This window comes from Oreochromis aureus, linkage group 9, assembly GCF_013358895.1.
Source record: "Oreochromis aureus strain Israel breed Guangdong linkage group 9, ZZ_aureus, whole genome shotgun sequence".
Lineage (NCBI taxonomy): Eukaryota > Metazoa > Chordata > Actinopteri > Cichliformes > Cichlidae > Oreochromis > Oreochromis aureus.
Genome location: NC_052950.1, coordinates 38,547,417 through 38,562,086, shown reverse-complemented (window position 1 = coordinate 38,562,086; position 14,670 = coordinate 38,547,417).

Here is a 14,670-nt window from a genome sequence, read left to right as displayed (position 1 = left end):
TGTTTTTTTTCCTTTTACTTATTTCTGAAAAGAAAGCCTCATTTCTGCTTTTCAATACTGAACAAATTTAAACTTTTTAAAATTATGCAAAATTGCAAAACTCTCAGCTGTGTCTCTAATCAAACCTCTGTAACTTTGCTCTGCTTCACTTCAGCATCAGGTAATGTTCATGTGTTGATTAATGGTTTTCTTTCGTTTTTGATCTACTGCAGAATATTTTAAGGTCATCTGCTATAAAATCCCAGGACAGGAAAATCTCCTTCATGTTTTTCTGTGTTTTATCCCTTCCACCCCTACAGCCGCCAGATCAATACGAATAGGTCTATTTACACTATATACAAGGCAACTAAGCTTTTCTCATCAGAGAACCTTGGTCACACAGCACACTACTAAACACAAGACACAGGACTAAATGCACAGCTCATTTGGAAGCAGGAAGTAGGTGGGGCTACCAGTCTTGACAGGTCCCAATTTATAGCCAGCCTCATTTAGTCTTCCACCAATGGTCAGCCTCCACCTGGAACTTACACAAGCACAAACAACGGAGAGAACGAACAACACCACTCTCACGTGTGACGAGCACAGACAACACACAAAATCATGACCGGGGTCATAACAGCTGCTTGTATCCGCAATCTCATTCTTTCAGCTCATGACCCAAAGCTCACAACTATAGGTGAGGGGAGGGACGTAGATCGACCAGTAAATCGAAAGCTTTTCTTTTACGCTCAGCCGATAAAGCCAACAGAGTCACATCATCCGCAAAACGCAGAGATGAGATTCTGAGACCACCCAAGTGGAAGCTTTTCGCCACTTCGCTACACTTAGAAATTCTGTCCATAAAAATTAAGAACAGAATCGGTGACAAAGGGCAGACCTGGCAGAGTCCCACACCCACCAGGAATGAGTCCGAGTTATTCCCAGTTATGCAGACCAAGCTCTTGCAAAGGTTATATGAGCATTGAATGTCCTATAGCCATGGGCCAGACACCCCATACTCCTGAAGGCTTCTTTACACAGCTACAGCTTGACACACCTGGGAATATAACATTCATGCTGGGGTTGCCAAAAAATCTACACTCAGATATGAATTAACACTTAGAATTAATATTGATTTAGGATATATAATTGCAATACTATTTGCCTCCTCCAGCTGACACGCAACTTCACACGGACAGACACACAAAGCTCCTCCTGTCACTCACAGCTGAAGTAGTTTAAATTCATAACAGTAAACAAGACTAAAGGCCCAGTTTCAACAACAATGAAGTATTAAACAGTCATCATAAATATAATCGTGTGCACATGTTACCATTTAACTATTAGCAATTAACCAGTGGTCACATTAAACACCATTTATTATTAAGGTTGCAGATAGCAGACTACAGTTACATAAAAGATTAATTATTGCAGGCTGAATTGATTGTGAATGGAATATTGACTGTAGCCAAGCAGGCCTCTCCTCATTTTCTCTTAAAGGGTCCTACCTTTAAGAGAAAATGTGACTATTTGAACGTAGCCTACAGTGCCTTGAAAAAGTATTCATACGCCTTGGACTTTTACACATTTTGTCACTTTAAAACCACAAACCTTAATGTTTTTTTATTAAGATTTTGTGTCACAGAGTAAAACAAAATAGCACATGATTGTGAAGGGGTTCAAAAATGATGCACGACTTTCAAAATGTTAAGCAAATAAAAATGTGAGAAGTGTGGCGTGAATTTGTATTCAGCCCCTGTACTCTGATACCCCTAAATAAAATCCAGTACAATCATTGCCTTCAGAAGTCACCTAATTAGATAATAAAGTTCACCTGTGTGTAATTTAGTCTTATTAGAAATACACCTGCTCTGTGAAGGACAGTAGTTTGTTAGAGAACATTACTGAACAAACAGCATCATGAACCCAGAGGAACTCAGTAGAGACAGGTCAGAGATAAAGTTGTACATGGGTTTAAAGCAGGGTTAGGTTATAAAAAACATATCCCAAGCTTTCAACATCTCAAGCAGCACTGTTCAATTTGGTGATGGCCAAATGAAGCTTTCTGAAACACTGAAGCTTGTGTTGAAAAACAGTTCATTACTTAAAGCTTTTCAACACAGTCCTCTCTGGTGACATCTGGTGGCCAAAAATATGAAGAGCAGCTTGAATCTACTGTTAAGGTTCAAAAGTTGGAGAAAAAGAGTACGGAGGGCTCTCAAGCAAATAACAACTCTGGTCCAGAAGATGTGATCAAAGCGAAGATTTATTTTTTACACGCGTGGAGCTCAACGCTGGGCAAGGTCAGCGATTGAACTGAACTTACAATAATTAGACAAAGGTTTTATATGGGTACAACAACAAAGCCCCCTCTTTTGCAAAAACAGACATACGTCAACCTAAACCACAGAATGTTCCTGCTAACTTTAACATAGTTTTAAAGAACATTACATCTCATCCCCATCCCGGTGTCGCACCATGAGCGCCTCCTTATCTCCCCGAACATCAGGTGCACTTCCTGTAAGCATCTGACAGTACGTCGGCACAATTCTGCACTTGCAGCAAAAACACATCTTCACTTCTTACCTACCAAAATAGATCTATGATGGTGTGTATGTGTGTGTGTGAGTGTGTGTGTATGTGGGTGCCTGCTGTGTAGGCTATGTATGTGTCATGACCTCGTCTGCACCCCAGCTCACCTCACGCCTCTCGTCTTAGCCAGACATAAGGCCTGTGCACATACACAGCTGAACTCTGTGTGATTTCTAGGCTAAATGTCACACTCAAATGATGATACTCAAACCATGAAGGAAACTTACTTAAAATGAACCTAAATGAAACTTAAAACTTACTTCAAAGGATATAAGTGATAAATGATACAAACTTAAATCTTAGCTCTAAAGAATATAAGTAATAAAAGATAAAAATAACTCCAGGCGTATGTCATGTAAGCAGGTGTGTTGCAATTCCTTTCAGAGCTCCTGTCCTCCTCACCGTGTATTGGCAGATCATAACGCCCGCCAAGAGTTTCTGACCTTCACTTGACCAGGAGCCACAGCTCTTTAATATGCTCAAATGCAATCATGTATAAAAGGTTAAAATCATTCTCATAACACAGGTTTTCCTTCTCAGATCTGCCAATCTGTTTGCTCGTCTCTACTACAGTTTAATCATTGAAAATCACAGTGATCAGCATACTATGTGGAAATTACAGATTACATAATGGCAAAAGCATTTTATCAGACCCCTCACTACAAAATAAAATGAACTGCTTCATTATTATGGAACGCCAGGACTGTTCAAATGAATTAATTAAGGTAATTGAGGTAAGTGACGGAAGTGAGAGGTAAGTGACGGAAGTGAGAGGTAAGTGACGGAAGTGAGAGGTAAGTGACGGACAAGGTAAGGGACTCATGTTGTAACTGACGTCAGACGCCGGAGATTTTGGCGGAAAATTAAAGCGAATGGTAGTTTAGATTTGAATAAATTCCTTTAAGCTTCAATCTTACCAAATACATTTATCAATTGTCTTACAACTAACGTTATTTGTCTAAATAATCTCCAACACCCTGGAGAACAACGGGGAGAGTTTAGAGGCTCTCCAAGATTATATTGATCAGTGCTTTCAGGATCTAGTGATGAAGAAGGCCCAGTGTGCAGCTTCCCCGGCTAAATCTGAGACGCCATCGTCGAAAAGACTTCGCCCGGCAGATTCCCTCGGCACAACATCGCCAGCCGGCAAAGATATTGCCGACATACTGGAGTCAATCGACAAGCGATTGTCCACTTTCGACGCAAGGCTGTCCTTGGTGGAGCTTCTTCACCGGGAATTTAAATGCTTGCGAGAATCCCTGGAGTTCAGCCAGCAGCAGGTGGAAACGCTCGCTGCTGAAAATGCCACGCTAAGGGAGTCGGTGAAATGTCTCACAGAAAATGTTACCCAGCTCAATAGAGAAAATAAAAAAATAAAAGAAACAGTTATTGATCTACAAGCTGGAAGCATGCGTGATAATCTGATATTTTCTGGTATTCCAGAAGCCGCTGGAGAGGACGTGGAGACCACGGTAAAAAGCTTTATCAAAACCCACCTAAAGCTGCCGGAGGACACGGTGAAGAACATCGTCTTCGATAGGGTGCATCGCATCGGCCGGATGCGGGCTGCGGCCGGGAGACCACGTCCTATCGTGGCCAAATTCGGCCACTTCAAACAAAAGGAACATGTGAAAAGCTGCGGCAGGGAATTAAAAGGAACGGACTTCAGCGTGAACGACCAGTTCCCCAAAGAGATCCTGGAAAGACGCAGGGACCAATCCAACGCGGCTTCATCCAGAAGGGCTCCCGCGCTGTCATCGCTGTGGACCGGCTGTACGTGGACGGACAGCTCCACCGCGACCCCAACATCACTCCGTGGCTGTATTAACTTCACACCAGATAAGAATCCGCTACAACTTTTCCCCATCCACTCACACTAACTTGCATTAACATCTGTTTAACTTACTAGTATCAAATCGCATCTTAAGTGTGATATCATAGCAGTATTAACACCGTCACTCTCCGTCAGTGGTTTGATTGGAATGTTTCCGGGTTTTTTTCTTTTCTTTTTTTTTCTCTTCTTGTTTTTTCTTCTCTCCTTTTCCCCCTCTTGTTTTTATGCTGCTCACACTTGTCCTTAGTTTCTTTCTTTCTTTCACTGCTTCGATCACCTGCTTCCACACTCATCCACAAACAACATCCTTTATTTCGACACATACGCACAGCACGATCACGCACAGTCATGCGCTCAACAGCAGCACATTTACATCAGTCAGACAGCGCACACAGACCTACAGGATACACACACTTAAGCCAAGCGTACTCATATTAGTAAATATGCAAACACATAGTCAGACTCAGGGAGCATCTCATCACACATTTCTTCTCTCTCTCCCTCTCTTTATTTATGAACAAGTGATGTATTCTCTCCACCTGTCTAAGCGACACACACAGCATACACCCCTAGTTATACACAGACATCTATGGGTGCACTAAGATTCGTTACATGGAATGTAAATGGAGCTGGCTCCAGAGAAAAGAGGTTAAAAATATTTAACCAACTCAAAAAACTACAGGCAGATGTTGTCCTTTTACAAGAGACCCACGGACCTCTTAGAGGTTCGAATGAACTTAAAACACCTGAGTTTCCTAATGTGTTCTCAGCTTGTTATAATTCTAGACAAAGGGGAGTAGCAATTTTAATACATAAAAATATTAATTTCACAGTACTCGATACAGTTATAGATCCAGAAGGCAGATTCTTAATCATTAAACTATCTATACTTGATAAAAAGCTATGTATTGTAAGTGTATATGGTCCAAATGTTGATGATCCCTCATTCTTTCACGGTTTTTTCAGTGCACTCTCTGAACACTTAGATGGCACACTTGTTCTTGGAGGCGACCTCAACCTTGGACTAAATGAAGAAATGGATAGGCTCAATACAGCAGGAAATCAGCGTAATTGGCAGTCCACAAATATAATCAAACAGTATATGAGCGACTTTGGTCTTTGCGATGCATGGCGCTCCCTCCACCCCAACAGTAAGGAATATACTTTTTTCTCACATGTCCATCACTCCTACTCTCGTCTGGATTATTTTTTGGTCAGCAGCTCACTGCTGAGTGACATTTCAGACACTGAGATTCATCCTATAGCTGTCAGCGATCATGCTCCTGTATCTTTAACACTAATGCACAAGAATAATACTACGCCAAGTAAAAACTGGAGATTTAATACATCACTGCTTAAAGATGAAGACTTTATTAAATATTTTAAAAAAGAGTGGACTTCATATTTAGACTTTAATGACACTCCCGGAACATCAGCTTCTGTTCTATGGGAAGCAGGGAAAGCTGTGATGGGAGGTAAAATAATTTCTTTCTCATCACATAAAAAGAAAAAAGAAAACAAAAATATTCAGGAATTAGAAAAAACCATCAAATCCCTAGAAGAAGCCTACGTGTCCCACCAAGATCAGGAAACACTGAACAAAATACGCAAAACAAAACTAGAATTAAATGAGATAATTGATAAAAAAACAAAATTCTTAGTACAAAGACTACGCTTACAAAATTATGAACATAGTAATAAATCCGGTCAATTTCTAGCAAACCAGCTAAAAATAAATAAATAAAAAACAACTATATGTGCTGTTCAAGATTCATCTGGGAACACAGTATATGACCCGAAACAAATAAACCACATTTTCAGGGATTTCTATAAAAAGTTGTATTCACCACAAATAAACCCATCTAAAAAGGAAATTGATCAGTTTTTAGACAACATAACTCTCCCAAAATTATTAGACACTCAAGCAATGGCACTGGATTCGCCACTGACATCAGGTGAACTCCAGGAAGCCCTGATAAGTGTGCTCAATAATAAGGCTCCAGGCCCAGATGGCTTTCCTGCAGAATTCTACAAAGAATTCTGGACGATTCTGGCACCAGTTTTTTACAGAATGTTGTTGGAATTCAAAGAAAATGGCAGACTTCCATCAAATATGAATTCTGCAAACATTAATCTCCTGCTAAAACCAGGCAAAGACCCTGTATATCCCTCAAGCTATCATCCAATATCCCTTATAAATGTAGACCTTAAAATAATCTGCAAAGCCCTCTCAAAGAGATTAGAGAAAATAACCCCCCTCTTAATTCATCCTGACCAAACTGGTTTCATAAAAGGTAGGCACTCATCAACTAACACACGTAGATTACTTAATTTGATAGACTACTCATACAGTAAAAATCTTGAAACTACAATATTTTCTTTAGATGCAGAAAAAGCGTTTGACAGAGTTAACTGGAAATTTCTATTTGCAACTTTACACAAATTTGGTTTTGGATCTTCTTTCATCAACTGGTTAAAACTATTATATAATTCCCCAACAGCTTGTGTCAGAACAAATGACCAGACATCCTCCAGCTTCTGTCTCCTGAGGGGCACCAGGCAGGGATGCCCACTCTCCCCTTCACTGTTTGCAATTTTTATTGAACCACTAGCTGCAGCAATTAGACAGAATTCAGTAATTAAGGGCATAAAATGCAAGAATGTGGAACATAAAATCAGCCTTTATGCGGATGATGTGTTACTTTTTGAACTGATAAACTCTTTTGCAAGAATATCAGATTACTCAATTAACTGGTCAAAATCTACAGTCCTTCCGATTAATTGCTCCTTCCATAATTCCTCTTCTTCTCCACTGCAATCGGGAAATATAAAATATTTAGGTATTAATGTTTCTCCCAAGCTTGCAGATCTAACTAAATTAAACCATATCCCACTTTTAAAGAAAGTAGAAGGTGATCTGGCTAGGTGGAAATGTCTACCCATATCACTCATGGGAAGGGTTGCCGCTATAAAAATGATGGTATTACCAAAAATAAATTATTTATTTTCAATGATCCCAACTAAACCGCCGCAAGATTGGTTCAGATCTCTAGATTCATATATGTCCAAATTCCTTTGGAAAAATAAGCCCCCACGTATCAGCTTAAAAGCACTACAAAAGACCAAGGATAAAGGAGGATTAGAACTACCTAACTTTCAGCACTACTTCTTAGCCAACAGGCTTCAGTTTATCTCAGGATGGCAAAAACATACTCTCTTAGATGAACCTTGGCTAGATGTAGAACAAGCACTTTGCAATAATCTAGAGATTTCAGATCTACCATTTATCAGCTCAAACATCCAACGACATGAATGCTTCAAAAGCATCAACATCAGCTCTTCTCTGACAGCATGGTGGAAGTTTCTGAAGTTGACTGAGTCTTCATTAATCCCATGCAAACGTACACCTATCTGGAACAACCCTGACATATTACAAAACAATAATATGATAAACTTTTCAGATTGGAGTAGTAAAGGAATCAAATATTTAGAACATATACTAGAAGGAACAGAATTTATTTCATTTGACAGACTAGTTACACAATATGGGATCAACAAGAAAAGATTTTTAGAATATCAGCAAATTAAATCCATAGTAAAAAAGAAATTTAAACCGGGTCAAGTTGAACTACAAACACCACCAAGTGTGGTTCAATTTCTTACTCTTAAAACCCCCAAATTACTATCCAAAATATACAGACTGCTTTCTAAAACAGATGAATCAATATCACTTCCTATTGCAAAATGGGAAGCGGATTTATCAGTTAACTTTGACCAAAACTTCTGGTCTCAGATTTGCTTAAAAACTTTTCATCTAATTAGAAATCCCAGTCTTCAATTAATTCAATACAAAATACTACATAGAGTGCACTATACAGGTCATCGGATGTTCAAGATGGGCTTTACGTCTACCAACAACTGCTCACACTGCCAAACCAATACACTGGACAATTATATCCACGCTCTTTGGTTCTGTCCACCAGTTCAGAAGTTTTGGCATGAGATATGTGAAGACTTATCAAAGTGTCTGAAATGTAACATTCCAACTTCCCCTTTAGTATGTTTGTTGGGCAGCTTAGATAATGTCACTCCGGAAAAGAATATAGCCCATATGGTTTTCACTGCCCTATGCATAGCCAAGAAAACAGTCCTCATGAACTGGAAAAATAAAAATAATCTTAATTCTAACCAATATAGAAATTATCTATTAGATTACATTAGTCTTGATACAGCCTCTGCCACCACATCAGATCAATTGCTCTGGGCTCCTTTGATCAGCTCCATCACCTAGTGGGGGTTCCTAGTTTGGTCCCACCTTCACTGTTGTGATTGGTGTGGGGGTAGGGACAGGCTTAGGGCATCGGGGGGTTCCCTGGGAGCATCTTCCTTGGGGGGCTCAACCCGGGGTAGCGGTCATGGCCAATTAGGGGCTCTGTTGGCTCTTAGGTGACGGTTTCCTCGTGGCTGCGTGCAGCAGGGCTAGGGGAGGGTCTGTGCTGACGGACGTGGGTTACTGACCTGGTAGCCTGGCTGCCCCTGGGTGGGTCCGGGATGGGCGTGAGGTTCTGGGGGCACTCCGCCTCAGGGGCTTGGGTCCTGGTTGGTGTGTTGCCGGGGTTGTGGGCGGGTGGGTGTATGGGGGCCCAGTCCTGGCGCAGGGTGCCGCCTGTGCATCGAACCACCTGGGGGCTCTTCAACTGGTGGGGAGGTTGTCACATCCTGCAGGAGCCTTCCTCTCTTCAGGAACTCTCTCTGCAGGAGGGGAGATACAGGAGAGGTGGAGGAAGATCTCAGCCTGGGCGTCTATTGTCTTGTGTAGTCTGGAAGATGAGTGGATGATGGGGTGGGTGCAGTTTTCTCTGTGGTGGGGTCAGGTGGACTGTCCCGGGCTCTGTGGGGCCAGGCGGCGCTGCTGCACTGGGCCCCGGTCTGATGGGCCTGGGCCCCCCTTTCCCTGGCGGGTTGCAGAGTATGGGGTGCCTACTGGGGTCAGCGGGGAGCTGACCCCAGGAGGAGTCACTGCCCCTCCCTTCCTTCCCTCCCCATCTCCAGCTGCCTCCCTCTTCCCGCTCCACCACAATCACCCACACATGCAGGGCCTTGGGGTAGGGGTGTGTCACCAGGGTGCAGAGGAGACATCCCCCCCCTCTGTCCCCTTCTGGCTGCCTCTGCCTCAATTTTATCCCACAACTTAGACATTCACATTACTCACACTCTCATTACACACATCTTGGGGGTGGGCACGCTACACGGATTCCAATCACCATCAGGGTGTACACCTCACCCCTGGCGTCGCTGCCCACCTCTCAATTTTAAATACACGTAGACATTGAGGGCTAGCAGGACGGGCTATACGCTTACCTGCTGCTCTGGCAGGTAGCTCCATGCCCTCCTGGGTTTTAAATGCACCTTAGAACACACATACATCAACACTACATATGAGCGGGTGGAGGGAGGTTTGGTTTGGAGTCTTCCTACACCCCCGTTCTTTGCGGCCTGCTGGAGCGGGGGGGCTAGGAGGAGGGTCTGGAATGTGGGGCCTCCCTGCTGCTGCGGAGTCGGGGCGGTCTGCTTCTCCCCACCGCAGGGAAAAGGGTAACATCACCTGGGTCTGGGCGCAGTTTCCCCCTCCAGGGGCAGGGGTACCTAGACCCGGGGCTTAGAGTACGCTTGGGGAGTGTGATTGTGTGTACAGTGTCTCTCTATGTCTGTCTCCACGTTGGGTGAGTGTTGAGAGCATGAGGGTGGGAATAGATGATTTTTATCTGTGTGTGCCTGTATGTCTGTCTATATGTCAGGTTGGGTATCAGACCCCACCTCTCTGGGGACATCTCAGGTCCTCCAAGGTTTGGAGGCCCATCTCCCCCCACCACTTCCCCTGCCGGTGGCGGACGCCCTCAGACATCGGTGCGTTGGTGGTTCTTTGTGTCCGGGGGTGGGCGCCCAGGTACCCACCGGCTCACTCCTTGGCGGCTGCTTATCGGGGCCTGGAGCCTGGGGCTCGCTCGGGCCACTTCGGGGATGGGGTGCCCGAGGCCTCTCGGCCCGAGGTTCGGTCACTCAGGCACAGCTGGCTGCCGGCGGAGCTCACGGGCACGTCACTGCAACCCCCCCTGGCTTCTGCTCCGCGGCTGCTGAGTGACCCCTCATCTGGGACTCTCCTCAGCTCTTTCTGGGATAGTGGCGCTGCTGCCCTCTGTTGGTCTTCCTTGGTCTCTTGTGTTCTGGGGGCCTCTGGATGTCTGGAGTTTTGATCTCCTCCATACCTGCTTCATGCCCTGGAGGTCGGGGCAGTGGCCCCCCACACCCTCTAGCAGATCATTACATGAAGGAACCTTTTTAAAAAAAAGCGCTTCATGCTCACAGGTGTACACACGGGTGATCACACACACAAACTACACCCTTTTGGGCTCCTACCTCAAAGCACACTGTGTGCTGTCGATCTCACGTGCTGCACCACAATGTTTAATATTTAGTATTTACTGTCATATTCCATAGATCATTGTGATCTTGTTTATTACTCTCGTCTTCTTCTGCTTGCTTTCTTTTTCTTTCTCAACAGGTGATCCAGGTGATCGATATGTATTTTTTGTCTGCTTATTCTGTTGGTTTTGGTTTTTGCCCTTTTCCCCGTCCCTCTTCTCAGGTTTTTTTTTTTTCCTCTTTCTTTCTCCCTTTCTTTCCACCAGTCAAGTCTGTCCCGTATTCAGCAAGTGAAAATAAAATAAACAATATAAGGTGAATCAGATGGACCATTACGGCAAGGCTGGGATGGTCCATTTGGTAAAGTAAATCCGTTGGGCATCTTTCTTCGCCTTTAGACAATAATTCTGATGGCAAAAGAACCAAACGGGCCAGGTTAAAAAAAAAAAAAAAAAAAAAAAAAATGAATTAATTAAATACAGCATTAAATAATTATTTAAATGTGTCATTAATTAATTAAAATTGGAATTAATTAATTAATTGCGTATTTATGGCATTTAATTAATTAATTATGGACACATTTAATTAATTATTTCATGATGTATTTATTTATTTCATTTTGGCAGTCCTGTCAGCCTCACCCATCAAACTCAAAATGTGGAATAAATAAATAATTAAATGTGTGAGAATAAACAAATTAAATAGCTGCACATTTTGTAGAATAACATTTTAAGATTATTTCAAAAATCAAATATATTTTTGAATACATTAAATTTAAAGAGTCAAATAGAAGTCAAATAGAAATCTTCTCCCTCTCCTCACATGTTACCGTCTCCTGCAAAGTTTCACTACATCTTCAACCTGCGTGACCTCAGCAGAATCTGGCAGGTAGAAAAAAAATCACATGAAGTTTTATGTATTTTTCTTTTAATCCTGGATAAATGTTTTGTTCTTTTTTCTAAGATTTTTCTTATTTATACATTTATACTGAAGTACGTCTAACACTCTGACCTAGCGAGGTGAACGTTATTGAGTTCCTGACATAAAATTAGAGATAATGGAGATACTGTGATAGTTTGTACTTATTCAGATATAATGCTTGGGCTAGTTAGTGTGGATGGTTCAGTGTGTAGCTTGCCTCTCATTTAGTGTGCAATGTTCAGAATTTAAAAATCTGCTTCACAAAAAGGATGCCCCTCAAGCGGGTTGTACAACATTATATAGTGAGACCAAAACATAGATTATAGCAGCTATCTTCCTCCCACACGGACGTGGCAGTCTGCTCCGAAGCATCCTCGTATCTCCGTGACCTCGTCTGGTGTCTGCTCCTTCCTCTGTAAAAGAGAGAAAAACCAAACACTTCCCTGCCTAGCCTTGATAATCTAATGCTATTGTCCATTGTTCTTCTCGTGATTCCAAGTTGGTTTAGAACATCATGTTCGGGACTCTCTGACCCAGAGACTTATTCTAACCATTATACATGTGTGCAAGCATGTTTGCAATTACCCCTCTGCGCTCTAAGTCATTCCTACAATATATCAGTCTGGACAGTCACACCGAACGAAGCTTCTGACCTTCAAAAGACAGAGTGCCAACTCTTTTGACTACATTTGCAATGTGTGTATGAAAATGATTATAACCACTTATTTTAGTAAGAGAAATCAAGAATTTTCAATCCTAACAACCAATGTTCCCTCTAATTTTTCATGTGTCTGAGCGAACACACAAACTCCCTGAGCGTCCCTTGGACCACTGTGAGCAACATCAGACGTGTGCACTGTGGTCGCGCCAGCATCTAATCCATCCAAGTTACATGGTTTATTAAAATAATCAAATTACAGCATTTACATTTATGTTAGACTACTTTTAATTAACTGCTTTAGCCCACTTACAATGAAATTTAAAAAAAAAAATCTTATTCATGACCTGTGTAGTATGTTAACACTATTGGAAGTAAAAGTAACTTGAACTCCAATTTTGAAAACACAACTTTCTTTCTTTTAAAAAAAAAATAAAGCTCTGACTTGTATTATGAGTCTGTGGTCTGGGAGAGAGTCTGTAACTCTCTGTCTGCAAAATACAGCATATAATGACCAATGCTGGGCAATTAATTATATAGTTACTACTTCAAAAAAGTTGCTGAGTTTTGCAAACAACAAAGTTTTTTGCAGCTATTTACCTAAAAATGCAGCCAAGGTGGTTTTCTAAACAAACATTTCAAACTATTTACAGAACAATCAGCTGTTCTGCATCAAATCTGATGCCACACAAATTATTTGTGCCACTCCAAAAAATAATTTCTGTCCACTATGAGATAAAGGAGAACAACAGCCTGATACCTGCAGGCCTGACAACAGGAGATGTATCACTGCTGTAACACCTGTAACATTCAGCAGCCGCCTCATTGTTCTGACACACACAACAAAACTATTGACTACACTACACACTAACTACACAAGATTTGCGCTAAACGTAGCAAACCTCTCCAACCAACCTCTCGAAACTTCCTCCCGTTTCTTAACAACTAAATGTCATGTTTTGATTGGTCAATATGGTACATTTTTCGACCAATGGGAAAGGGTGGGGGGTGTTTTGGTTTTGTCTCTGCCCACAGGCGCAGAGTGCTTTCGAGCGTTATGAACAGCTGATCGGATCGGCAAAGCATGTTTCTGGAATATTATGTTTTTGTTGCTGGAAGTACTTTTTATGCAATTTTTGCAAAGTTATATGTGGAAGGAAACCGTGACCGAGGACAAGCTGATGGCATAAGATGTAAGTACAACTCCTCCAGTTTCATATGAAAAAAAGATTATTGCGTTAGCTTACGCGGTTCCGGTTCTACAGGGATTTAAAAATAGTTGCGCAAAACGGAGCGTGCCTGCTCCGACCGGTTTTAAAGGGTTAATTTTATTTATATGATAAAAATCTGATTTTTGACATTTTAAATTTTTCACATTTTAAGATAAAATAAACACACCTAAAACAAAAGCAAACAAAAACACAAAGCTGGTGTTGGGTTCAAAATATTGGGAAGAAAACACAGGAGGAATGCAAGTAACCACAATGGTCCAAAAGATGAATTCAAGCGATGACTTTAATGAAAATCACACGTGTGGGAGACACACCCTGCAGAACATCAAAGGTGGATCTCTCAAACAATAAACAACACAAAGGTTTTATATGGGCAGTGTTACGGGTCCGAAATTGAGGACGAGAGTAAAACAATGATGGTCCAGAAGAGGTCGATCAAACAATTGATTTTAATGAATACACGCAGCGTGGGGAGACGTACACTGGAACCCATCAGTCGTAAATCCCCACCCAAAAATACACTTCAGATTGCTTTTATAACATCAGGGTATTATGACGCCCCCTCATGCGTTTACAAGCACATAATTTGCATCTTAAGAACATTGTTTGCCTCTTCTACAGATAATGATCTATTCTAAGAGATAAATGCAGACACAGAAGTTTCCCTTTCTGGCATCCTCTTTCAAATATGGTGATGATCTCAGGCCTTTGAGGTCACCATGGACTGGACAACTTCTTCTGTCACCTGTTGGCAAGCAAGCTCTAGTGCAGCAGGTTGCTGAATACATTCAGGCCTTTGCTCAAGCCTGCTTCTTGATTATATGTATTATTACAAATGCTTGTTATGTGGTTTAATGCAATGTTAATTAATACAATGATAATGCCAATAATAAGTATAAGTAGCAGTAAAATATTCCTTATTCCACAGCAGGTTAATACAACGCCCCTTCATGTCTTAAGCAGATACAATATTTGCATACGTCAAATCAAACCCACAAAACCCCAGTTAACTTTTGACCCCCTTTAAAAGA